Below are 27,441 nucleotides of genomic sequence, written 5' to 3'. Positions count from 1 at the left end.
GTTACAGCTACTGATTGGGATAAAGTTCAATTCTTGGTCTGAGTTTCTCTTTAAGGAAAGCATATATGGGAAAACAGATGATTTTTTACTGGATGAACTTTTAGAGTTAAACACATTTTTTTTTATTATTAACTCTCAGGATGCACTCATGGTGTATTATATTGTGCATGGTTTAATTTGCAGATACAGTATTGACCTGATGAAGCAGAAATGACCGGAGAAATGTGTTGTCATTTGTATCTAATATATATCTTTTTTTAGTAAAAAAAAAAGTACCAAGAAGTAGGTGAAAAGGCACACTAATTTCAGTATTTTCTTGCTTGCTGGTTGCTTAACCTCCTTAGCGGTAACCCCGTGTGTGACACGGGGTAAGCCGCCGGAGGGTGCCGCTCAGGCCCTGCTGGGCCGATTTAAATAATTTTTTTTTTGCTGGACGCAGCTAGCACTTTGCTAGCTGCGCCAGCACCCCACTCGCCGCTGCCGCGCGCCCGATCGCCACTATCCGGTGCGGCGCGCGCCCCCCCCCCCCCCCAGACCCCTGCGCTGCCTGGCCAATCAGTGCCAGGCAGCGCCAAGGGGTGGATCGGGTCTCCCAATGACGTCACGACGTCGCTGACGTCGGTGACGTCATCCCGCCCCGTCGCCATGGCGACGGGGGAAGCCCTCCAGGAAATCCCGTTCTTTGAACGGGATTTCCTGATCGCCTATCGCCGGAGGCGATCGGCGGGGCTGGGGGGATGCCGCTGAGCAGCGGCTATCATGTAGCGAGCCCTGGGCTCGCTACATGATTTAAAAAATAAAAAAAAACTGCTGCGCTGCCCCCTGGCGGTATTTTTCATACCGCCAAGGGGGTTAAAGGGCATTTTATTGACAAGTTATGAAAATATCACCCAGGAGAAAACACAGGAAAATAATTGCATATGGGCCACTGAATCTTATCTATCATTGTCTGAGGTGTGCATTGACTCCTGTGTGCTGTTGGGTTAGTCTCTTTTATTAGGGGCAGATCATAACAGGGGCAATCTGAACATCATCCCAAGCCCTCAGCTCTCACTGCTGTATACAGTGTCTGTTGCTACCTCTGTGCAGAAATAATCTGTGATACAGCCAATAATGTAATAACACTCTGTGGACAGGTGCTTTCTTGTTAGGAACTTGGTTGGCAGCAGTACTTCTTTACACACGTGTTGCTAAGACCACATGGGAACTCCCTTCTGTTCCTTCTTGTCATCCAGACAAATAGCAGAAGTTTTACGCCACTGATTTCAGAAAAACAACTAGATTTCCTTTAAAATGGAAACTGGTGATCTAAGAAGTCACCCACTGCTTCCTGTATATCGAAATGGAACTCCAGTGATGAGATCAGCTTGTCATAGGTAAGCTCTCACCTATGCTTATGCTTGCATGTATGCAGCTCTGGATACATGCAAAAAAGGGCACCTGGGAATTTAGGCGCCCAAAATATCGGCTAGTAGAACATCAGTAAATTGACTGATTCTAATATTATAAAGTGCAAATTACCATAGTAAAATATCAGTAAATTATATCCATATTTTACTATAGCCAAGCCTAACCCTATTCTCTCACAGAATCTTCTCTCTTCCTAAGCACCACTCGCGCCGAAGCCTAGCCCTAACCACCACCCCACCGATGCCTAACCAACCCCCTGCCCCCCACACCTAATCTTAATTCCCCCCACTCCTAACCTTCAATTAGTCCCCCAATACACCTAACTTGAACAGCTCAAGTATAGGTAAGCCAGATGACCACCCACAGTATAGGTAGACAGATGTCCCCTCCCGCCAAGTATAGGTCAGCCAGATGACCACACTCAGTATAGGTAGCCAAATGTGCACCCCGGTACAGGTAGCAAGATATCTCTCCAGTATAGGTAGCCAGATGACCACCCCCAGTATAGGTAAACAGATGTCCCCTCCCACCAAGTATAGGTCAGCCAGATGACCACCCCCAGTATAGGTAGACAGATGTCCCCTCCTGCCAAGTATAGGTAAGCCAGATGACCACCCCCAGTATAGGTAGACAGATGTCCCCTCCCGCCAAGTATAGGTCAGCCAGATGACCACACTCAGTATAGGTAGCCAAATGTGCACCCCGGTATATGTAGCAACATATCTCTCCAGTATAGGTAGCCAGATGACTCGCCCAGTATGGACAACCAAACACCCCCCCCAGTATAGTTACTCCCACCTACAGACCTGCTAAAGGACAGGGAAGTGCCCCATCTCTTCAGGGTCCAGCGTCACATCTGTATGTTCCTCTCCACGGTCACATTACTTGTAGTCTCTACCTCTCCAGTCAGTGTCTCTCGTCATGTTTCCCGCTGGCTTGTTCCTGGTGTCGAGGTGAGGCACATCTTCATTCTGCTTGCACCGTTGCTGTTGAGGGGGCCCACAAAGGACCCCCTATCACTGGATGATCTCTTAGGGCCTAAGGAAATTGCCTTGTGTGTAATCTTAATTTGTGGGTAATTTCAGGAGGCCTAAAAGTGAATGGCCTAAAGGTGGCCATACACTGGCAGATGCGTATAAGAGGAATCCCCGCCAGGAGACTTGGGCGCAGGATACAACCGGTATGGCTTATCCTGCTCCTGCACAAGTTCCTGGCGACATTAAATACTATTCCCCCTCCAGGCTGCTATGGATGGTGGGGAATGAAATAATTTGACTTCCAGCAATTGCTAGAGGCCGAATAATAGTGTTTTATAAGTAACTTCAGCTGCGTCCTCTGACAACGCTGAAGTTACTCACTGTGCTATGGCAGTTTCTACCTTAGTGACCCTAGCTTGTGCCCACCTCTAAGCTCATAGTAACATTGCAGTTGCTATGACTGCTATGACAGTTTCTACCTTAGTGGCCCTAGCTTGTGCCCACCTCTAAGCTCCTAGTAACATTGCAGTTGCTATGACTGCTATGACAGTTTCTACCTTAGTGGCCCTAGCTTGTGCCCACCTCTAAACTCATAGTAACATTGCAGTTGCTATGACTGCTATGACAGTTTCTACCTTAGTGGCCCTAGCTTGTGCCCACCTCTAAGCTCCTAGTAACATTGCAGTTGCTATGACTGCTATGACAGTTTCTACCTTAGTGGCCCTAGCTTGTGCCCACCTCTAAGCTCTTAGTAACATTGCAGTTGCTATGACTATTATGTCAGTTTCTACCTTAGTGGCCCTTGCTTGTGCCCACCTCTAAGCTCCTAGTAACATTGCAGTTGCTATGTCTGCTATGGCAGTTTCTACACCACTGACAAATGAGCCCTTAGGTAGGGACCACACTTACAGAAATTGTGCATGTTTCCCAAAATTGCATGGCAATGTAAGCCAATGGGATGACTCATACTTGCAATTCAATTTCCAATGCAAGAAAAAAATCTAGACACTGTGCAGCTTAATACTGTAAACTGTGTGAGATTCCCACAGTCAAAGATCAGAGGCCATCAGTGCAGCACATGCACATTAAAACACACATTAAACAATAAATCATCCGCAGAAAACCGCCGTCTTTTGTGGTCCCATCCTCAAGCTATGTACAGCAGTCCCTGATCCACCTTGGCCGGTCGACCAGCAATCAGCCTTTTGGATCGCTCTGGCCGAGAGCATTGTTCTCCCCACTCCCATGGCTCCCCGGGTGACTTCTCATCTGCGCCACTTCTTCAGCCCCCTGCCCACCCGCACAGCAACCTAACACATCTTGAGCCTGCAGCTTAGCATAGCATCACATCTGTACAGCCTCAGCCTCGGGATCAGCTCCCAATCCCTTCGAGGGTGACATGCCTCGTACATGTGTACAAGGTTTCAGAGTAGGTAAAGCACAGACAAATTAGAGAGTATTGTTCTGTAGTATTGCAGGAACAAAAACATTCTGAACCAGCATGGTAGGGCTAACCTAGAAGGAGGAAGACAAAGGAAACTAGAAATGAAGGAATTTCTATACAGTTGCTAAGGGCAGCCAATCAGGTTATGCTATTAGAATTTTGACTGGTTGCTCTGCACAACTATGGACTTTTTGTCCCAGCTGTCCTTGCACTTATCTCAGTAAATCAGCATAAGTGTATTTATCAGGATAGTGCAGCCATTTATCAAGATCAGCACAATAAAATCTACAGCAAGTGTTTCCAGGGATACATTGCAAAATTCATGATTTATAAATAATGATGTACACAGTCCTGCTGTGCTTTAATGTCTCCACTAGGCTTCACTAGACTCCAGAATCGTTGACATGTTTCTAATCCTCAAGCCTGGAAAATTACACAGAACCAACAGCAGATGTCACTACTGAACCAATAAACAGCTAGCTAGATAATTTCTGACTGTATTTTTGTATTTCCTGTTTCAAACATAGTTTCAAATGATGCATTTCTAAGAGTGGTGATACTCGTATCATAGAAGCATGTTGTTGTATTTTTATTATTTATTTTATAAGTGTGATATATTTGCAGAAATTACTTGCTTGGAGAATGTGTCATTTCTGGAGATTCTGATGAAAATTCTGCATTAGATGTCATAATCATAATGGCAATGTAGCTGAAAAAACGCTACTTTCCTTACTGGTTGCTAAGAGGCTCAGGGTTGGGTAGTGTTACATTTTAGGCCAGGTTCACACTTAGGCATTGTGTACATTGTAAAAACAGGATTGCCACGCAGCGGAGGGGGAAAGCTGCATTGTGCATTGCGTATATGATGCGATGCATACAGTGAAGCATATAGTACATGAAAAGTATGCCTCACCACAACTGTAAATTAGAGCAGGATCCTCCACCAGGAAACCTAGGCAGGTGCTTGGGGCCTAGTGGGTGTCAGGGGACCACCTGCCACCTTCTTTGACCTCTGTCCACTTCAGCTTACCAAAAGGACCACAAGGGACCCTAAATCTAATAATTGGTACTTTTTCAGTTGAAAAATGCTAAAAAGTTATTTTAAATAGAAGATGATAAAATGATCTCCTAGGAGAAAACTTAATTGCATATGGGCCACTTTGCTTATCTCCAGAATGGGTTATGAATCTCTAAACTATTGTACCATCTCACTGTGTCAGCCCTTGAATGCCATGATATACCCACTCCAGCTCACATCTATCCTAACGGGCGGTAGCAGATTTCCATATCCCATAATGTTTGTGAAAAAGTATTCCGATATGAAGGCTGTCTTGTCTTGCTTGATAGTCTCATCCTGCAATGTGAAGACAAGATACCTGAAATTGTTCTGTGGGGACATGATGTCGGAAATTGTAGTGTGGGTGTCCTTATAGCTGCTGTTTCTATTTGAGGTGCATGGTGGCAGAATGTAGTAAATGGTTTATATCATATAGGATGCATTCTGTAGTGCCCTGTATATGACTACAGGATGACTGCACACCTGAACACTTTTACAGATAATTCAAGTAAAAAAATTGTACCCCAAGATTCTCTTCTGCTGTATACGTCAAACCCCCACTATTCAAATTGCTTATGATGTTAGCAGCACCATTCAAATACATGGGCTGCACTCGCATGGGGAAGATGTATTATTGCATGCACAAATGTGTACAGAAAGTTGTTATATATTACATAAAGCCATAATTCAGTAATGCTAATTCTGCATTTTAGTACAGAGCTGTGCATCAACTGGGCCTGAATTACTAAACCAAAGACTTGCACTCTGTGAACCTTCAGCTTAATGTGAGCCAGTGAATGCAATCGCCAGGCAAGATACAATCCTATGTGTGGTTAGCAGTATTATGGCAGATGTGGGATGTGTATACATAAGCTGCACAGTTTTAGAACAGTGCGCTCTGATCCCTTTTTGCGCTTTATGCCAACATTAAAATATCAGCAAGGGTGATGCAATATTCATTGATTGCAGCAATAGTGGGCACTATGCAGCCCAGGAAAAGGAGGGGCATTTTGTCTCTAACCTGTTCTCTGGTGTTTATTTTAGTGTTTCTCCATTCTGTGAGAACCAGACACTTTTTGAGTGGAAGCCAGGAAGGGAGTGTACAACATCTGCAATGTGTGCGATTGGGGAAATAACCACAATTGGTGTAAAAAAGCCCCCCCCCCCGACTCCCATGAACAATTGATGAATTGAAGGGGGGGGGGGGGGGGGCTAGGGAAGACTGCACATCTGCCTTCCCTCCTGTCCATCTTCCCCCCTTAAAGAGGAACTCCAGTGAAAATAATGTAATAAAAAAGTGCTTCATTTTTACAATAATTATGTATAAATGATTTAGTCAGTGTTTTCCCATTGTAAAATATTATAAATCCCTGATTTACATTCTGACAATTATTACATGGTGACATTTTTACTGTTGGCAGGTGATGTAACTGCTGCATGCTTTTTTTGGCAGTTGGAAACAGCTGTAAACAGCTATATCGCACAACACAACAAGGTTCGCAGACAGGAAACTACCAGGAGTACCACGGTCCTCAGAGTTTCTTGTGGGAGGGGTTTCACCACAATATCAGTCATACAGCGCCCCCTGATGGTCTGTTTGTGAAAAGGAATAGATTTCTCACGTAAAAGGGGGTATCAGCTACTGATTGGGATAAAGTTAATTTCTTGGTCGGAGTTTCACTTTAAAAGACAGAGTGGTTAAGCAACAGGTGGGGCAGTGTACTGAAAGATCAAAATAAACATAAATGTCACACTTACCTCCCACATGGTCTGATTATCAATCTCTTTCTCCTCTCCCGTGTAATGTTTGTCCACATTGATCAATGGAATTCTCTGTCCTCTGTTTTAAAAATTGGGTCGACCCCATAACAACTTCCGGGTCAGCACTCCATTAACCAGAGAGTGGTGAGCTCCTGAGAGGTAAGATGGTTGTAATATTCATTTGCAGGTAAATTATGTTTTATTTTAAATCCTTTAAAGTCCCGCAAGTTAGGTAGTCTTGCTATTTTAAAAGCTCAGCCACACCTTCTCCTGGAACAAGCATATCGCTAATCCAGTAAAACCTGAGTCAGCTGAGTCAGAGTATCTGATCTGCTGCATGCTTGTTCAGGGTCTATGGATAAAAGTATTAGAGACATAGGTTTAGGAGGACTGCCAGGCAACTGGTATTGTTTACAAGGAAATATATATGGCAGCCTCCATATCCCTCTCACCTCAATTTCCCTATAAGTCAATGGGATCCAGTTCTGTCTCTGACTATAGAGCTTGCTGAATACTTGTAAACTCAGATATCTGTGCCAGAGAACTCTGAAATAGTTACTTCAGCTGCCACGAGGTAAAGTCCTCATAAAGACTCCACAAACGTATTTCTTGAAATAACCTCAGCGCTATAGGTATTCCACAAATTCTTCACCGCCACCAAACACCCAATACAGTGCAGCAGGCTTACCGGATTTTACTAAGACCCAGATTATAAGGTCTCAAAAGCGTTTTGGCCCAATCACAGCCTCGATCATCACCTCCTCTTTGGTCATCAACGATCACCTCTTCTCTTTATTTGCTCCAAATGAAATATAATATAAACCAAAACACATTTAAGTGTATACCGCTTAAAATTACTCCATTTATTGCACATCCACAACATAAACAAGTAGGCCCGACTGATTTTGCTGTAAGCAAGCCCCTGAGGACGCAACAGGGAAACCGGTCGGGCCTACGGGTGATAGAGAGTGAAGGTACTCCAGAGGTGGATTGATTGATGTGCCAGTTAACTTCATGGGTCCCTGTCAGAAGGGCCTGGAAGTGAGTATCAACGACTGCATTTAACTTGTTTATGTTGTGGATGTGCAATAAATGGAGTAAAACCACTTAAGGAGCAGCCTATGCTGGTCCGATCTGTGCTGCGTGGGCTCTCCAGCCCACAGCACAGATCACTTTGAAGCCAGGGCGACCAGACTTCCCCCCTTTTTCCCCCAATAGGGGGATGTCCTGCTGGGGGGGTCTGATCGCCGCCGGCCATCTGCGTTTTGCGGGGGGGGGGGCTCCTCAAGGCCCCCCTCCACAGCCATTTCCGCCCTCACGCTCCTTATCTCCCTCTCCCTCTCGCTACGTAATGCGCAAGACGGAATTCCGTCCTGCGCCTCCTGGGATAGGCTTCCGCCTATCAGATGCCGGCGATCCCCGGCCAATCAGAGGCCGGGGATCGCCGATCTGCCTTACGATTTCTTCCCCGCGTGTTTACATTTTGCCGGCTAGCCGCGATCAGCGGCTCTCAGGCTGTTCACGGAGACACCCTCCGTGAACTGACATGGAATGGTAAACCACTTAAGACCTGTCGACGCCTATGGGCGTTAGCTGGTCGTTAAGTGGTTAAGCGGTATACACTTAGATGTGTTTTGGTTTATATTATATTTCATTTGGAGCAAATAAAGAGAAGAGGTGATCGTTGATGACCAAAGAGGAGGTGATGATCGAAGCTGTGATTGGGCCAAAACGCTTTTGAGACCTTATAATCTGGGTCTTAGAAAAATCCGGTAAGCCTGCACTGTATTGGGTGTTTGGTGACGGTGAAGAATTTGTGGAATACCTATAGCGCTGAGGTTATTTCAAGAAAAAGAGCTTGCTGAATGTCTGTAGAGTCTCACGCTTATACAGTAGTCAGTGCTGTTGAGCAGGCCGAGGTAGAGGCGAGAGAGGCTCCAGACTCAGGGCGCAGTGTAGGAGGGGGCGCACAACTCACTCAGCTATCATTCTCCTATTGTGTTTGCAGCAGAGAGAAATAAGAAGAGGAGATAAATGGCAGACACTGCAAGCCAGATAACTAGAGATTAAGGTCTTTTGGGCCCTGGGGCGCCTTAGTCTAATAGCAATCAGTGTGTGACGGCTGGGGTGGGAGGGATGGATGGGCGTACTTTGGTGTCTCAACCTTGAGTGCTGGAGGAACTTGTCCCGGCTCTGTTGTTGGGGGTTGCCTAGTGAGCTAGTTAGTTACTACCGGATAAGGAAGCATGGACATTGACTCGCTATGGGCTACAACAATTCTACAATAGCAATTCATTAATAAAAGATTACATAAGAGTCAAATGGCACACAATACTGAAGTATTTATAGTAGTGTGATAAAACAGATAAGTATCACTTTCTGCTTCTACTTTAATTAACAGGTTCATTGGAATGTTTCTTGCAAGTATGTAAATAATGCTATTGAAGGAGGAAAAGGAGCATTTAAATGGAAGGTAACACTTCTGTCTTTTTATGTGTTAATTCTCACCTCATGCTTACATTTGGAGATACTCTAAATTGGTTTGTACCAGAGGAGATCCTTAAGGCTGCCATACACTGGTCGATTGCCACCAGATCGACCAACAGATAGATCCCTCTGTAATCTAATCTGATCACAGAGGGATCTATTGGCTGCCTACACTGCAAACAGATTTCGAATCGATTCCACTATGAGATCGATTCACAATCTGTGGAGCTGCCGCCGCCCCCAGCATACATTACCTGATCCGGCCAGCGCGAGTCCCCGCTGTCCCCGCGGTCTCTGCTCAACCCTGGGCTCCAGCTTCCCCGTGGTCTCTGCTCAACCCTGGGCTCCAGCTTCCCCGCGGTCTCTGCTCAACCCTGGGCTCCAGCTTCCCCGCGGTCTCTGCTCAACCCTGGGCTCCAGCTTCCCCGCGGTCTCTGCTCAACTCTGGGCTCCAGCTTCCCCGCGGTCTCTGCTCAACCCTGGGCTCCAGCTTCCCCGCGGTCTCTGCTCAACCCTGGGCTCCAGCTTCCCCGCGGTCTCTGCTCAACTCTGGCGCTCTACTGTTTAAACTTCTCCCGACAGGAAGCAAGTGAAGCTAGCCGGAGCCCAGCGCGGAGAAGGGGCCGCGGGGACATGCGCCGGCGGAATAGGTAATGTACTGTCACTAGCGTCGGTCATCAAACGCCGCTATTGACGCACTCCCGACCCGGCGGCGATCGAACTAAATTTTACACGCGGACAGATCGACGGGATCAATTTTTGATGGAAATCGGTCGAACGGTCAGCGTTTGCGTATCGATTTCACAGCAGATTCGATCACAGTGATTGAATCTGCTGTCTATTGGCGGGAAATCGAGTAAGTGTATGGGCACCTTTAGTGTTAATCCCTCTGATATGTGTTCTTGTTGGCTGTAATCTCTATCATGTGTCTTGTGCAGGCTAGAAAATGAAAGGAAAAATCTGATTGTCTGCTGCAGACAAAGGGAAGAATTTCCTCCTCTGTTACATGCTGCATTCCACTATACAGTATAGGTTTTGTAAAGCAGAGGACCAGAATGAAAAAAAACAAAAAGAGCCTTGTAGGCCTCGGCTCCTGCAAAACACACAATCTTACCAAATGTATGTAGTAGAAGTGCAAATTGAGTCAAAGCAGGTTGTTTCGGCAGGCAGCGCTCAGTGCCGCGTGGAAACTAGGAAACTAGGCTATAGCAGCAATTCCGAACGCTGAAATACATCTCCCTCCAAGTTGCAACTAGGAGGGGGAACAGTATTTAATGCTGCCGGGGATTTGAGCAGCAGCAGGGTGAGCCATCATTCATTCATCATACTACGTAAGCAATTGAGTGAATATACTTTAAGCAGATGCATATTGCATAGAAGTGGTAAAATTCAAACCAAGATTGCATCATTGATGGGCACCTCAGGAGTGCAGTTACTAGGCCAGTACAGGAGAGGGGCATAGAGTGCTCCTCTCTTAGAAGCTGCTTTTGGATGGAATTGGATCCCATCACACCCCCTCCATATAGGCAGCAGCAGGCAGAGAAGGGGAGTCACACATGGGCCACACCCCCTGCCTGTAGGCTGCAGCAAGGAGGGAAGGTGAGTCATTTATGCGCCACACCCCCTCTCCATAGGCAATCAACAGAGAGGGAAGGTAAGATGTACATAGGTAACAAACCTTCCCTATAGGCCGCAGCAAGAAGGGAAGGCGAGTGGCGCACGGGTCACACATCCTTCCTGAAGGCAGCAGCAGAAGGTGAGAGATGCATAGGACACACCTCCTCCCTATAGGCAGCAGGAGAAAGGTGAGTGATGCATAGGCCACACCTCCTCCCTATAGGCAGCAGCAGAAAGGTGAGTGGTGCATGGGCCACACATCCTCCCTATAGGCAGCAGCAGAAAGGTGAGTGGTGCATAGGCCACACCTCCTCCCTATAGGCAGCAGCAGAAAGGTGATTGGTGCATAGGACACACCTCCTCCTTATAGGCAGTAGCAGAAAGGTGAGTGGTGCATAGGCCACACCTCCTCCCTATAGGCAGCAGCAGAAAGGTGAGTGGTGCATAGGCCACACCTCCTCCCTATAGGCAGCAGCAGAAAGGTGAGTGGTGCATAGGACAGACCTCCTCCCTATAGGCAGTAGCAGAAAGGTGAGTGGTGCATAGGACACACCTCCTCCCTATAGGCAGCAGCCGAAAGGTGAGTGGTGCATAGGCCACATCTCCTCCCTATAGGCAGCAGCAGAAAGGTGAATGGTACATAGGCCACACCTCCTCCCTGTAGGCAGCAGCAGAAAGGTGAGTGGTGCATAGGACACACCTGCTCCCTATAGGCAGCAGCAGAAAGGTAAGTGGTGCATAGGCCACACCTCCTCCCTAGGTACTTGACCTAGCCAGGATTCGAACCCTGGTCTCCCATGTCATATTAGGCCACATCTCCTCCCTATAGGCAGTAGCAGAAAGGTGAGTGGTGCATAGGCCACACCTCCTCCCTATAGGCAGCAGCAGAAAGGTGAGTGGTGCATAGGCCACACCTCCTCCCTATAGGCAGTAGCAGAAAGGTGAGTGGTGCATAGGACACACCTCCTCCCTATAGGCAGCAGCCGAAAGGTGAGTGGTGCATAGGCCACATCTCCTCCCTATAGGCAGCAGCAGAAAGGTGAATGGTACATAGGCCACACCTCCTCCCTGTAGGCAGCAGCAGAAAGGTGAGTGGTGCATAGGACACACCTCCTCCCTATAGGCAGCAGCAGAAAGGTAAGTGGTGCATAGGCCACACCTCCTCCCTAGGTACTTGACCTAGCCAGGATTCGAACCCTGGTCTCCCATGTCATATTAGGCCACACCTCCTCCCTATAGGCAGCAGCAGAAAGGTGAATGGTGCATTGGCCACACCTCCTCCCTATAGGCAGCAGCAGAAAGGTGAGTGGTGCATAGGCCACACCTCCTCCCTATAGGCAGCAGCAGAAAGGTAAGTGGTGCATAGGCCACACCTCCTCCCTAGGTACTTGACCTAGCCAGGATTCGAACCCTGGTCTCCCATGTCATATTAGGCCACACCTCCTCCCTATAGGCAGCAGCAGAAAGGTGAATGGTGCATTGGCCACACCTCCTCCCTATAGGCAGCAGCAGAAAGGTGAGTGGTGCATAGGCCACACCTCCTCCCTATAGGCAGCAGCAGAAAGGTGAGTGGTGCATATCAATATATTGCACTTACCAATGCTCTACTATTCTCTCTGACATTCCCTTCTTCTCTCTGACATCTGTGATACAAGTCTGAAGAGTCTGTGTGAATGACTGGCTGTTAGGTAAGAAACACATTAGCAAGCTAGTCTGTAGGCAGATAGGACATATTTTGATCTTTTAGTAGTGATGCACCATTCTCCATAAGAAAACCATTGGCAGAAGAACAAAAGGTTACTGCAAGTTATAAAAACACGTTGTTTGCGCTGCTATCACGCGGTGATCACGAACGATGAATCATGCTTCCACGTTGTGGATAGGCTGAAGGACGAACCCACCCAGTCACAACAAGTACTGAGCATGCGTGGCACGTGATATGGTTATATAACATTGTGTTGCAATAAGCGCGTAACCCTGAATTAACTGTTTCAGGGAATGCGCAACTTAACTAGAACTAGTTCTGTTTATGAAAATATTGACTATAAGTCATCCAACCGTAGTGAAGCTCATGCCTGTGCATCCCCAGGATGCAATATGAGTGGAGCTATGAGTATAAGAAAGAGAGATTTCCCTTGCTCTGATGGGACTCTCCACTACTGACGAGTTGTGTGATGTTGTGTATGCGCTGCCTCCTGACGATCGCTGGTCCCCCGATGCGGAGTGATGATGCAATATCCGGTAATGTATTGATTCTTTACTCTATTACTTATCCATGATTCACTGCTATACCTGTAAATAATGTAAATAATTGAATAAATATCCTAATACAGTGTGAAACCGTAAGCTATGTATTTACCTAGTCTGTGTGCTAGTGTGAGTCGAGTGTGAGGCCTTAGCAACGCCAAAAACATAGCATTACAACATCTAACCCTTTCATTCGGGCTTAGAGTGCTTCTCCCCACTGATCAACTATCTGTTAACACTCCCTCTCTCCTTGATATTGCCTAATTCCAGCCTTTCTTTATAAAGTTAATTCTGTCTTAAATGCCTAACCTTAAATTTTACCACTAGCGTCCTGTCTGTCCTGATGCTGAACCCTAACCTCCTGAACATTAAATCGTTCCAGATGCCTCACCTGAACTTTCCCCACAACATTAAACCAGAGCAGGATCATCCACAAGGCAACTTAGGTAGGTCTGTAGGGCCTGGAGAAAGACCAGGTCCCGGGTTCACACTAGACCTCACTAAGTCTTACCCAAAAATCCAGGTGATCAGAAGAGGTGGGGCAAAGTTTGCTATCTTGCCTAAGGACCCATTTCAACTAAATCCATCTTTGTATACGGCTCATTCTCTAACCACCACCCCTGGGGGGATCAGGGGTGTTTAACTAGTTACCGGTCTGCGGGCGGTATATCTGGTCCCTGGGACATAGATATTAGTTTTGTGCAGCCATTGCTGCTGTGTACCCGCCCGTCCAGCTCCCGCGTGCCGTTCTTTCCGCGATCTGTTAGTGTACACACCAGGGAATAGAAACACGGTTCCCATTCACTGATCTAGGTGCCCGATATCAATGAATTCCAGCATCAATGAGATGCCGGCATTAATAGAAAAAAATATCGATGTATTGCGTACATGCGTCACTTCCTGTAATGCACCACCATCAAAAGTAAAATCAAAATAAAGTGTGGGGGACATCTAGTGGCCAAAAAGTAAAATTACACTTTAAAACTTCAATACTATACTAAACTTTTTTAACCACTTAAGTACCAGCGGTCTGTGCACCCTTAGGACCCAGCGGTCTCTGGTCCTAAGGGTGCACAGACCGCTGGTACTTAAGGTACAGGTACGTGGAATCCCGACAACATTCTGAAGAATTACCGCACACACCTGCCGCAACCGCCGTCATCGCCGCACGCAGGGACCCCAGGACATAGACTCTGCTGTCTCTATGACGGCAGAGCCATGGGAGCCGGTCAGGAGCCGCTTTCATTGGCTCCTGACCGCGTCTATCAATGTAAACCAATGGGAGCGGCTTACATTGACAGACACGGCCAGGAGCCAATGAAATGGCTCCTGACCGGCTCACGTGGCTCTGCCTTCATAGAGACAAGCAGAGCTTGTGAGATGCGGCGAGACTCGTCGGGTTTGAGCGGCGCGATCGGCGGGGAGTGGCGGAAACGGCGGATGCGCGCAGTGGCGGCTAATTGAAATCTACGCCCTGCCAGCCAGGAGCCCACCAAAAAAGGGCGTAGATTTAAATTAGCGCGGCCCTTAAATAGTTAATATGCATTTCAAGAGTGTATATTACTGTCTCATTTGCAAAACTTTATTTCAAAATAAAATATTGTCGCCATACATTGTGATATTTGGGACACATAAAATATTTGGGTTTTAATTATGGTAGTATGTATCATTTTAAACTTATAATGGCTGAAAACATATTTTTCTTATTGTTCCATAACCTGCCTGGCGTTCTATTAAGATCGCCAGGGAGGCTGCGGGAGGGTTTTTTTTTTAATAAAAAAAAAACTATTTCATGCAGCCAACTGAAAGTTGGCTGCATGAAAGCCCACTAGAGGGCGCTCCGGAGGCGTTCTTCCGATCGCCTCCGGCGCCCAGAATAAACAAGGAAGGCCGCAATGAGCAGCCTTCCTTGTTTTGCTTACATCGTCGCCATAGCGACGAGCGGAGTGACGTCATCGACGTCAGCCGACGTCCTGACGTCAGCCGCCTCCGATCCAGCCCTTAGCGCTGGCCGGAACTTTTTGTTCCGGCTACGCTGGGCTCAGGCGGCTGGGGGGACCCTCTTTCGCCGCTGCTCGCGGCGGATCGCCGCAGAGCGGCGGCGATCAGGCAGCACACGCGGCTGGCAAAGTGCCGGCTGCGTGTGCTGCTTTTTATTTGAGCCAAATCGGCCCAGCAGGGCCTGAGTGGCAGGCTCCGGCGGTACTGGACGAGCTGAGCTCGTCCAGACCGCCCAGCAGGTTAAAATGCATTTAGAATAAAATAATTCTTAGCATAATGTACCACCCAAAGAAAGCCTAATTGGTGGCAAAAAAACAAGGTATAGATCATTTTGGTGTGATTAGTAGTGACAAAGTTATTGGCGAATGAAAGGGAGGGGCACTAAAAGGTGAAAATTGCTCAGGCCCTAAAGGGGAAAAACCCTCAGTTGTCAACTAATTAATGAGCCCATGCTATTAAAAACAAATCAGAATTTCTTGTTCCTCCTTTATGCACTGTAGGACAACTTTCCCATTTAGTAAGTCTGAGGCAGTTCCGACATCAGTATGCAAAGCAGTAGATATGAAGTGAAGTGTTTTAAATAAAGCTGTGACAAGGTTTTAGACACATAGACAATGTAAAACATACAAAGAGTGTACAAATCTTGTTATGAGTCAACATACACAGTTCTTGTTTCAAATGCTGACAAACCTAGCCTATGAGCTCCTGTTCTGTAAATTGTTAGAACAAAGACCGCTTGTTTCCTATATCATCAGGAGCATACAATTGAGGTAATAAGAGAGGAACATACATGTGATCCCCCTGGCAGCCCCAGAGACAACAGACAACACATGTAGATCAAAGACAACAAAGCCTTCCTACTTTTGTGAGAAATACAAAATCTATTTAGTTTAGCTCAGTATGTTTCTAGGATAAAATAAAAGCCTTTTTCCAACATTGGTACCATTTGTGTGTACAAGAAATGCAGCCATCCTGCACTATTCCAAACAGAGACTGCCAGATGTGAGAGGCAAGCGTACTATTACTTAGTGCAGGTGTAGAAAGGTATATATACCTGTGGATAACCTATGAAGCATAGAGGGAAGCCTTTAAAATGAGGATAGGTTTGTTCATGAGTTAGTTCCACAGGGCCATTTTTACACATAGACCAACCAGGTAGCTGCCTGGAGTGACAGCTGCTTGAGGGGGCACCAGGGAGCTATTCTTAGCAGACTGTTCATTATGGAATTTTTATGCACAACTGCTAGATCCATTAAGACATTGATGTAAAGTAATTTTAAGACCTAAATGGCTACTACTGATTAACATAATGAAGGTTGCCTGAATTGCATAACAATGAATGTCAGTCACTGTTCATGAGCTTATTAAGCTGTCATTGTTTACATTTGGTCTGTATTAATTGTTGCAATTCTGGTTTCTCAGAAGAACATTCCAACCTGTAAAGACCCAGGCTTCACACAGACAGTCAGTGGCAGCGCCACGCTGGGGCTTACCTAGGCTTCAGCCCCAGCTGGCAACTCATTAGCCCCCCTCAAAGCCCCCCCGCCGCCGCCGGCTGCCGCAAGTGTCCGCTCCGACCCGACCTCGGCTCGTCATGCAGTCTGCACTGCAGTGGAGCCGAGCCTGGCTGCCTGGGGCTGGGAGGACTGGAGTCTGGAGGGCGAGGGCTTGGGCTGGCACCACCCACCCCAGCGAATCAGCGCGATCAGTCCCACTCCCATCACACGGACTCCCACCCACCTACCCTGGCTGGCGACATGTCTCTGCTTCCACCCTGGGACGGGCGCAGGCTGAGCTCAGCCTCAGTCACGCACAGCGGCCCGCCCCAGGGGGAGGTACGTGGTGGTGGTGATGTCTCGCCGCGTCTAGCGGCATTATAAAATGTGTCACGGACGTCCGGCGAGTCCGACATCATGAGAGTTGCCGCCGAGTCCGACATCATGAGAGTGAGAGTGTCTGCGTCACTCTCCACTCTCTCTGCGGCACGCCAGGCCAGTCACGCAGTGCCAGTGTGACACACACCCCCACCCAGGCCAGGCACCGACCCACACGGACGGTCGGACAGTCAGACAGCGCACGGCCCGGGACTGGAGGCTCAGGCTGGACTCTGGAGGAGGCTGGAGCTGACAGGACAGCCAGCAGGACTTGGAAGTCGGAACTCCGACAAGGTGGGTGTGGTGGCTGTCCTCTCCAGCCAGCCAGTCGTCAACTGCCAAATTGTTTTTCTGCCCCAGCTGCCCTGGGGCCCCCCCATCCCACCACCACCAGCCAGGCCTGAGGCCTTCCCACCAGGCCTGAGCTGCCCTCCCTGGGGACCCCCATCCCACCACCACCAGCCAGGCCTGAGGTGCCCTGGGCCCCCCATCCCACCACCACCAGCCAGGCCTGAGGCCTTCCCACCAGGCCTGAGCTGCCCTCCCTGGGGCCCCCCATCCCACCACCACCAGCCAGGCCTGAGGTGCCCTGGGCCCCCCATCCCACCACCACCAGCCAGGCCTGAGGCCTTCCCACCAGGCCTGAGCTGCCCTGGAACCCCCCATCCCACCACCACCAGCCAGGCCTAAACTGCCCTGGGGCCCCCCATCCGACCACCACCAGGCAGCCAGGCCTGAGCTGCCCTGGCCTGGGCCCCCCATCCGACCACCAGCCAGGCCTGAGCTGCCCTGGGGCCCCCCATCCGACCACCAGCCAGGCCTGAGCTGCCCTGGGGCCCCCCATCCGACCACCAGCCAGGCCTGAGCTGCCCTGGGGCCCCCCATCCGACCACCAGCCAGGCCTGAGCTGCCCTGGGGCCCCCCATCCCACCACCACCAGCCAGGCCTGAGCTGCCCTGGGGCCCCCCATCCGACCACCAGCCAGGCCTGAGCTGCCCTGGGGCCCCCCATCCGACCACCACCAGCCAGGCCTTAGCTGCCCTGGGGCCCCCAGCCTCCCACCACCAGCCAGCCCTTAGCAGCACTGGGGCCCCCAGCCTACCACCACCAGCCAGGCCTTAGCTGCCCTGGGGCCCCCAGCCCACCACCACCAGCCAGGTCTCAGGCCTCCAGCCCACCACCAGCCAGGCCTGAGGTGCCCTGGGGCCCCCAGCCCACCATCACTAGCCTGACTACATATACTGGGGACAGCTATACGCCTGGCTACATATACTGGGGACACTGGCTGTCTGTCATTATGTGCATTAACTGGTGAAACGCTGTCTCTCATTACATGCATTTACTGGGGAAATGCTGTCTGTCATTATGTGCATTAACTGGTGAAAAGCTGTCTCTTATGTGCATTTAATGGGGAAACTCTGTCTGTCATTACGTACATTAACTGGCGAAAAGCTGTCTCTTATGTGCATTTACTGCAGAAACGCTGTCTGTCATTACGTGCATTTACTGGTGAAAAGCTGTCTCTTATGTGCATTTAATGGGGAAACTGTCTGTCATTACATGCATTAACTGGTGAAAAGCAGGCTCTTATGTGCATTTACTGCAGAAACGCAGTCTGTCATTATGTGCATTAACTGGTGAAAAGCTGTCTCTTATGTGCATTTCATGGGGAAACTGTCTGTCATTACATGCATTAACTGGTGAAAAGCAGGCTCTTATGTGCATTTACTGCAGAAACGCAGTCTGTCATTATGTGCATTAACTGGTAAAAAGCTGTCTCTTATGTGCATTTAATGGGGAAACGCTGTCTGTCATTACGTGCATTAACTGCTGAAAAGCTGATTCTTATGTGCATTTACTGGTGAAAGGCTACCTGTCATTATGTGCGTTTACTTCATTTTTTTCCCATGTAACTACGTTATCTGGTACAACTACATTACAGTTAGCCCCGCCCACATGACATCATGACCACGCCCAACTTCTCACCGCAAAATCCGCCCCCAAGCCCGGCCTGCCAGCCCTCGTGCCCCCTTTGAGCCCCCCCAAAAATCTGAAGCTGGAGCCGCCACTGCACAGACAGTATCATTTATTTCTATAAAGTGACTACACACCTATCTTAAAGGACTTACGAGGCCAAAATGTCTAAAAAAAGCAAAGTACCTGTAAGCTGTTTAAATGCACGGAGGACGCCGTCCGCGCCCTCCGTGCAGTTCCGCCGGGTCCCCTTCCTGAGATCGCCCCCCGCGCCGACCCCGACCCCCCAGGCCGGGTCGGGCTCTCGTGCCGCTCTCAATATGGCCGCTTCCATTGGCCGCGGCTGCGCAGTCCGCCTGGCCGCGAGTGCGGCTGCGCAGCTCTACGGCCAACCCCCCGAACCACGCACTGTAGCGGATCGGAGGGGTTGGCCGTAGAGCTGCGCAGCCGCACTCGCGGCCAGGCGGACTGCGCAGCCGCGGCCAATGGAAGCGGCCATATTGAGAGCGGCACGAGAGCCCGACCCGGCCTGGGGGGTCGGGGTCGGCGCGGGGGGCGATCTCAGGAAGGGGACCCGGCGGAACTGCACGGAGGGCGCGGACGGCGTCCTCCGTGCATTTAAACAGCTTACAGGTACTTTGCTTTTTTAGACATTTTGGCCTCGTAAGTCCTTTAACATTTATAGGAAGGATTTGTTATGTGGGTTGATTGAGATTGAGCCAGTGAGGTGTACCTGACCTGGTAATAGTGTATATATATATATATGTGTATGGGCAGCATGGTGGCGTAGTGGTTAGCACTCTTACATTGCAGGGCTGGGCACTAGCTGCATGGAGTTTGTATGTTCTCCCCGTGTGTGCATGGGTTTCCTCTGGGCACTTCGGTTTCCTCTCACATCCCAAATAACATACAGATAAATTATTTGGCTTCCCCCTAAATTGTCCCTAGACTATAATACATAAACTACACGTTACATAAATAGACATATGACTGAGGTAGGGATTACATTGTGAGCTTCTCTGAGGAACAGTTAATTGACAAGACAATAGACTCTGTGTAGCTCTGCAGAAGATTATGGTGCTATATAAATACTAAATAATAAAAAAATAATAATAATATATCCTTTACAGACTTGTTTTGAGAATGAATAGTTTTATATCTAACCTATCAATTCTTCATTGCTGTCTGCAAAGCCAATTAATGTAGGCTACAGACTTTTTATTCATAAGTTTAGGGGAAAGGCAAAAGGTGCCTTGTCTTGTCTGGGGTGCCAAAATGGCCAGAAACAGACCTGTGGTTCCAGATTTGCCCCCTTACATGTTTATAGGATCCACATATGTAAAGGATAAGGAATATTTCCCAGCACACAACAGGGAAAGAAACTATTCCCCATCAGTGAGTGTGAGAAGACCATTTAGAGTAATGTCATCAGTTGCAATGCACTACTGCTCCTGGCAGTGCCCTGTATTGCTGTATACATCAGGTTTTATGATGTGGGCTCTCTAGCTGACATAATGCTGAAACCATATGATTTCGCTGGGCAAACAGTTAATAATCATTAACATCGCTACGTAGTCATAAATGTACCGAGCACAATGCGAGGGGTGACTCGCAATGATTCATCCTTCATACTGCGAACAAATTCTATTTTTAATCATAGTCAGCTGAAAGCAATGACATATTTCCATGTAGGAGATTTATACTCCGTGTCTTGAAAAATCAGACTGAATAATACTAAAATATCCACATTGTTCCTTATTGGTAAAATGTGCTTCATTTAAAGTTTTTAGGACATAACATAATTAGTGTTTGACTCTTATCCACGTTGTAAACCTTTATTTGCATATATTCCCTTCATTTTTAATTAAACGATTACTTCATTTTTTTTTTCAGATCTGTTATCGAGACCTACAGCAGTTTGCGGTAAAAACAACACAACATAATGATTCTGTTTGTCTATATTACTATTACAAATCAAACCTGAAGTGAAAATAAGCTAATGAGATAAAGAATTTAGAAAACAGCAGATTGTTTGTGAACAGATTATGTAGGTAAACTCTTATGCTAAAGTACAGACTTACGATAATGATCGTTTTAAAGGAACGATCTCAAGCAGATGAACCACAGAGGAACGATTGGAAGGCAATGGTGGGAAACTACAATCATTATACACATATTAGCGACTGTTCTGAAAGAAAACTACAATAAAATACTAAGTGTGCTGTGCAAATGGATGTGATGTAAGGTAAACTATTGGCTCTTAACAGGAAGTAGATGAACTGGCTGAGATCTAGCACTTGTAACCATCATTATCGGCAGAGAACTGTACACACTTTTGATTTCTAACGATTATCCTTCAATATGATCCTTTCCAGCGCATATTTTTCTCTTACCGATATCGCTTGTTCATCGTTGTACTTAATGATTGTTCACTAAAATTCCATACCCGATTGACGGCAGAGCAATCGTTAAGCTGCTGTTATGAAGGACTATAGTCTAAAGTCTGTACTTAGCATTAAGGTGGCTACTAACGATCATTTACAAAATCATTATTCGTATGAATGAGTGGAAATTATTGTTTGCAACCTCTAACGGACTAAATTCACCTAACCAATCCGCTCATTTTGACGGTATTGATCCAAAAATCAGATGGATTTCATTGATCTGTTTTGAACGCTTCGGAGATTTTCGCCCGTTAGTGGACCCGAATGATCATTTCCGATCATTCATACGAATAATCGTTCATAAACAATTGTTTAGCAAATTGTATTGTTAGTGGCCACCTTAATACTACATGGAGGTGGTAAAATTGGTCAGTGAATGGCCAATAAAAACCACACCATACACTTTTTCCACCAGTGCATATGTGCTTAAAGAATGGAACACACTTTCAATTTTGATTGAGCAATCACTGTTCTATTTTACCAGGCTTTAAGCCTGCTGCACACTTTCAATCATGGTTGGCAAATCACTGACCAATCATGATTAACCTTTTGGGAACTGTCTCTATGAGATCCTACGCCTCACTTGTGGCTGTTCTAGCCTGCCCGCCATTTACGCTCCCGGCGCGATCGTGCCCACCCAAGAGGGGAGATTAAGCTATCATATGACAGCTGGCATCTCCCCTCAGTGATCAGAAGCCATTGCGTATGGCTTATGATCACGTGATCACTATAACCGACGGTGGATCATAGTGATCACTGTGACAGCTGCGGCGGTACGGGGAGAGAAGAGGATCCACTCACCTCCCTGACGTTCCCACGACGATCCCCGCTCACTCTGACTTCAGTGCTGGGTCCCAGCTTGATGACGTCATCAAGCCGTGACTCGGAACTGAGAGTCAGTGTGAGCGGGGATGCCGGCCGGAGCGGATGGGTCTACTGCATTTCATCGCTGGAGCCTGGGAAGGGAGGTGAGTAAAGGCTGCCAGCTACAGGGGGGACACCTGGCCACATGGGGACAAACAGCCCAGCAACCCCTAAAAAGGATCCGGCTGCCTGATCCTCCCCCCCAAACGTGCCCCCCCCCCGCCCCCCATGCAAAAACGCCTGGTCCTTAAGGGGGGATAGGCGGACGGTCCCCAAAGGGTTAATCCCTCATACTATATGGAGGTGGTAAAATGGGTAATTATTTGGTCAATCCAATCAAAGTTAAAGGTGTGTACCAGGTTTTAGAGTATTTACTTATGAGCATCGCTTGAATGAAACCAAGCCAAATCTTGGCATGAGATTAAAGCCTGGTACACATATCCAATATCGATTGGTCAATCATTGACCAATTTTACCACCTTCACCTATGATATTTTACCTACACTCTCTGTTCATAGTGTTAAAATCAGCTGGTCCTCATACTATATGGAGGTGTATAGCCATCCAACCCAGTAATCATCATTTTATATGCAATTATTTTATGCAAGTTACATCATGTATTAAACATGTGGTTAATTTTTACAGGTAAGTATTTCAGATTTTCCTGTGCATTATTACCACATCTCATAACTATAATATTGTCATAGTCTGTACATCTCTTGTGGAGACTCTGTGGTATGGAAAATTATAACAGGAACCATTAACAGAAAATAACACTGAGGACATACAGAGGCATGCATAAAACGTTAATGGATTGTGCCCAGAAGAGCTGCGTTTCAGGGATCTCCAAACTGGGCGAGACCTGTGACCCCTCCCCCAGCCAACACGCTGATGTCACAATATCGTCTATATTTCTATCATGAAAGCCGCTTTTTTTACTGGATTGCTAAATACATTTATTAAACAATGTAGAACACACAAGAGATGATTGATAAACAGTTGTGCCAATTTGTGCAGCAAAATTTAAAGGACAACTGTAGTGACAAAAATATGGAGGCTGCCATATTTATTTCCTTTTAAACAATACCAATTACCTGGCATCCCTGCTGATCTATTTGGCTGCAGTAGTGTCTTAATAACACCTGAAATAAACATGCAGCAAATTTTGCCAGATTTGAAAATAATGCCAGGAACACCTGATCTGCGTGCTTGTTCAGGGTCTATGGCTAAAAGTATTACAGGCTGAGGACCTAAGCCACAAAGTGTGTACAGTTAGTAGCCAGTGTCCAGCGTAAGCTTGCTGATGATAGCAACCCAGAACCTGGAGAGGCCCAAATTCTGTCCCTGAGTGGTATTGTTAAAGACTGCCTGTGTGAGAGCGCTGTACAGTCACAGAGACATTGTGCTGAGGATATAGTTGTTTATACAGAAGAAAATTACTGATATAAAGTGAGACAAGTTGCTATTGATTATAAAAAGTCCAGGGCCTACTGTCACTGAGAGACATTCAGCCTCCAAAGGCCTTGATTGCCTAACCAGCGCTAAGCTGGTTAGTGTACTTTAAGGACTAGTGGGCGCAAACCAAGTGGTTAAGTGGTTTGCGCCCACACATCGCGTACAGCCCAGTGCAGTGCGGGCGAAGCCGGTAATAGTGCGTGGTGCGACGACAACATCGCACGGTGCAACAAAAACGCCACATCGGGTGCCCCCGAAACGCCGTTTTCGTCGCACTGGGTACGATGTTTACAGGGCAGCGGGTGCAACTTTATCGTCACACTGCACACTATTACCGGCTGCACTGGGCTGTGCGCGATGTAGCTTTACACGGCTGTTAGTGCGCGCAAAGATACATTTCAGGCACTAAGTGGCTTTTCACTCCGGCGCCAATTAGTGAATCAAGCCCATAGAGTACCCTGCTGAGCTGACACAGCCCCCGCTTGCAGATGGTCCTGTTACATAGAGACATTATTCCTGTCAAGTCCGTTTCAAGTCAAGAGTTAAACTTCATATGTTCTTTAGTTGATGTGTTCTGCATAATTACAAAGAGTCTGATATCTAAAGAGGACCTGTCAGTATTACGAAGCTAAGTGGAAGAGGAGGAGTTATATTGCATCTTGTGATATTTAAATATACTGCAGGAGAAACCAGGTGACACCTGATCAAGATACAGAGTCAACTAAGTTGGAATACAATTGTTGCATCGTTGCAAAGTTCAGAGCTTATTCAGCCTTAAAGTCAAAGTGCACTTAAAGAGAGTTCTATTGTAGGAGGGTGGTGTTGATGGTATAGAGGGGTGCATCGGTCACTTTATATTTTATTTATCTTTATTTTGCTTTAAATCTTTTTGATTATTTGATTTATATATTTTTTTTTTTTTTTTTTTTAGAGGCCCAATTCAGAGGGCAGGTATTAAGAGTAAAGTGTATTGAGTGTTACAAATACAACCTAAAGAGTCTAAAAGATCTTGGAGCAAGGTGAATGTCCTGATTGGACCAACCAACGAACTGTCAACTATTCAGTACCATATTGCGAACTGTCACGAGTTTCCCTCAAGGTTTTGCTGAGCAATATAGCTTGGACTTGGTTGCAAGGGACTGAGAACTTATTCGTTATTGGACTGAATTGCTCAGTAGACCAGTCCTTTCCCCAGCCCATGCCCAACAACGGTACTGTGATCTGTATATGCTGTAAAATGGTGGATTGTTGTACAAGAAGACCTATTGTAGCTCACTATAATTTGTATGTAACTAACCGTTTCCTTCCGCAGGTTTTACCGGTGCACCAGCTGTGAAGACTAGAGATTGTGTATTATTGACCTTTGATGTGCCAGGGAGGTGTGTTGTGAGATTGAAGTGTTTTGGGCTGATTCCAACTACCGTGACCATTGTTAGGTTATGAATAAATCTTTGATAATCTCATCTGAGTCAGTGTCTGGTGGATTCCACTCACCCAGAGCCTGGTGCTAACGGATCACACGGGTTACAAAGGCACAACAAAGTGACTTCCATGGGAAGGATAAGGAAGAGAACAATGGACTTGCCTGCCAGTTGTCTCTTAAAGATCACTAAGTGACCTTGGCGCATCTCAGAGGACTCCTATACTAATGCTAGCTCTGTGGCCGAGACAGCCCTGGCCCCTGACCACTCGCCTTAGCCGAGAACAGTCTAACATTAGCACCAGCCTATAATGAGTCACCTGACCCTGGATAACACTGTGAACAGTGGAACTCTAGACCATGTGTGTTCCTTTGCCTACACACAAGTTACTTCAAGAATAAAGGTAATTTCTAGAGAAAGAAATATGGCTGTGCCATGGGCTCATCAGCATCTCATATTGTAGAAAATTACCAGCATTTTCTATTGTAGAAAATCACCAGCATCTTCTATTGTAGAAAACCTGTACAAAGCGGAGGTTCAAGTATGCAAATAATGTATGAATGAACATGAAGTAAGGGTGCCTTTTTTACTAAACGCATAAATTCAGGGGATAAATGTGTCAGTTTCACCTGAGAAACCATACAAAAACATCAAACTAGCTTTCGTGGTATTAGCTGGATAGTGAAATAGTTAAGGGCTCTGGGTTCAGAAAAGACAACAATTTTGGCTCTTCCTATTCAGTAAGCCAGCACCTATTTAGTAAGGAGTTCTTGGGCAAGGCTCCCTAATACTGGTAATGCCTATTGAGTGCGCTCTACTGGCTGCCTCGCAGACAGAAGAAATGCGTTACACAAATACTGTAATTATTATTATTATCATTATTTAAGAAGCCACATATCAAACTGTGCGTGTGTTGGATTAAGGTGGAGTAAAGCTACACACACACACACACACACACACACACACACACACACTGGCACACACACACACACACACACACACTGGCACACACACACACACACACACACACACACGCACACACACACACACACACACACACACACACACACACACACTGGCACACACACACACACTGGCACACACACACACACACAAACACACACACTGGCACGCACACACACAGGCACACACAGGCACACACACAGGCACACACACACACACTGGCACACACACACACACTGGCACACACACACGCACACACACACACAGGCACACACACACACTGGCACACACACACAGGCACACACACACACTGGCACACACACACACACACTGGCACACACACACACACACACAGTCACACACACACACACACACACTGGCACACACACACACACACACACACACACTGGCACAGGGCCGCCATCAGCAATTTTGGGGCCCCTCACACATCATCAGGCCTGGGGCCCCCTCCCTGGGCCCACCCACTGGTTGCTGTGCCCGCCCACTAGCCACCCCACCCCCATGCATGAAGTGCGCTGCGGCAAAAATGTTCATGGCTCTGACACTGAAGAAAGCAGCATGCATTGTATAATGTGACAAAAAGTGGGCGTGACCATGGCATGTTGTGGGTAGAGTCAAATACTAGCAAAATGCAGGTAGTCCTCGGTTAACAAATGAGATAGGGACTTGTAGATCTGTTCTTATTCTTTATCCGTTCTCTTTTGTCCCCCTATTTTCTTCCTGTGCCTCTTTTGTCAGTGCTGGAACGCAGTGTGCTGGTTACTGAGCCACAGGCCCGGAGCCAGCCACACACACACACACGATTTTAGCTTTTGAGGAAAGATAATTCGGAAACTAGTGTTAGTAGAAGTGTCCCCAATGTCATTTGTGAAGTTATTAGTACTTCATCACACAAAATCACAAATGGCCAACCTCTATTAGGGCCCTTTTGCGCTAGCGGCGTTTGCGATGCTGAATCGCAAACCGCTAGTGATTTTGAAATCGCTACGGTTTGCTTTTTAACATAGGAATCGCGGTAGGTAATTTCCACTACCGCAATTCGTTTTTGACTCAAACGCGATCGCACCGCGGAGCGATCTTTGCCGCGATTTTGCTATGCAGTGCATTGCATAGCAAAATTGTGAACGCAATCGCCAGGAACTTTCCTGCACTTGCGATTCAGCAATCACTAGCGTTTAGTGCGAACGCTAGCGATTGCTAGTGGAAAGGGGCCCTTATTTCTTTATTTTGGTCCTCACAGCAAAGTTCTACCGAACTGAATAGGCTGCTCAACAGAAAGTCAGAGTGTCTGTACTATTCTTTCCTAGAATATTCCTATAAACTAGGTTATTAGGACACTAAGGACTTCTAAGTCAAATAGTAACTACCAGCACAGTGTAAAAAATAAGGAAAATCAATACTCTTTATAGTGACCCAGTCTGGGT

General features: G+C 47.2%; 1 long non-coding RNA gene across 2 annotated transcripts; it reads left to right on the top strand.

Moving 5' to 3' along the window:
• The first annotated feature begins 9,056 nt into the window (after positions 1–9,056).
• LOC137561257 (uncharacterized) lies at positions 9,057–25,022 on the top strand. Of its 2 annotated transcripts, none has more exons than XR_011029951.1 (4): positions 9,057–9,122; positions 13,383–13,446; positions 20,743–20,772; positions 24,925–25,022. It is a non-coding gene; the product is annotated as an uncharacterized lncRNA (long non-coding RNA). The 2 variants fall into 2 exon arrangements; XR_011029952.1 differs by having other exon boundaries at positions 24,544–25,022.
• The last annotated feature ends 2,419 nt before the right edge of the window (positions 25,023–27,441 follow it).

This window comes from Hyperolius riggenbachi, chromosome 3, assembly GCF_040937935.1.
Source record: "Hyperolius riggenbachi isolate aHypRig1 chromosome 3, aHypRig1.pri, whole genome shotgun sequence".
Taxonomy (NCBI): Eukaryota; Metazoa; Chordata; class Amphibia; order Anura; family Hyperoliidae; genus Hyperolius; species Hyperolius riggenbachi.
The sequence above is the reverse complement of the archived record's forward strand: the minus strand, read 5'-3'. Positions and strand labels throughout refer to the sequence as shown.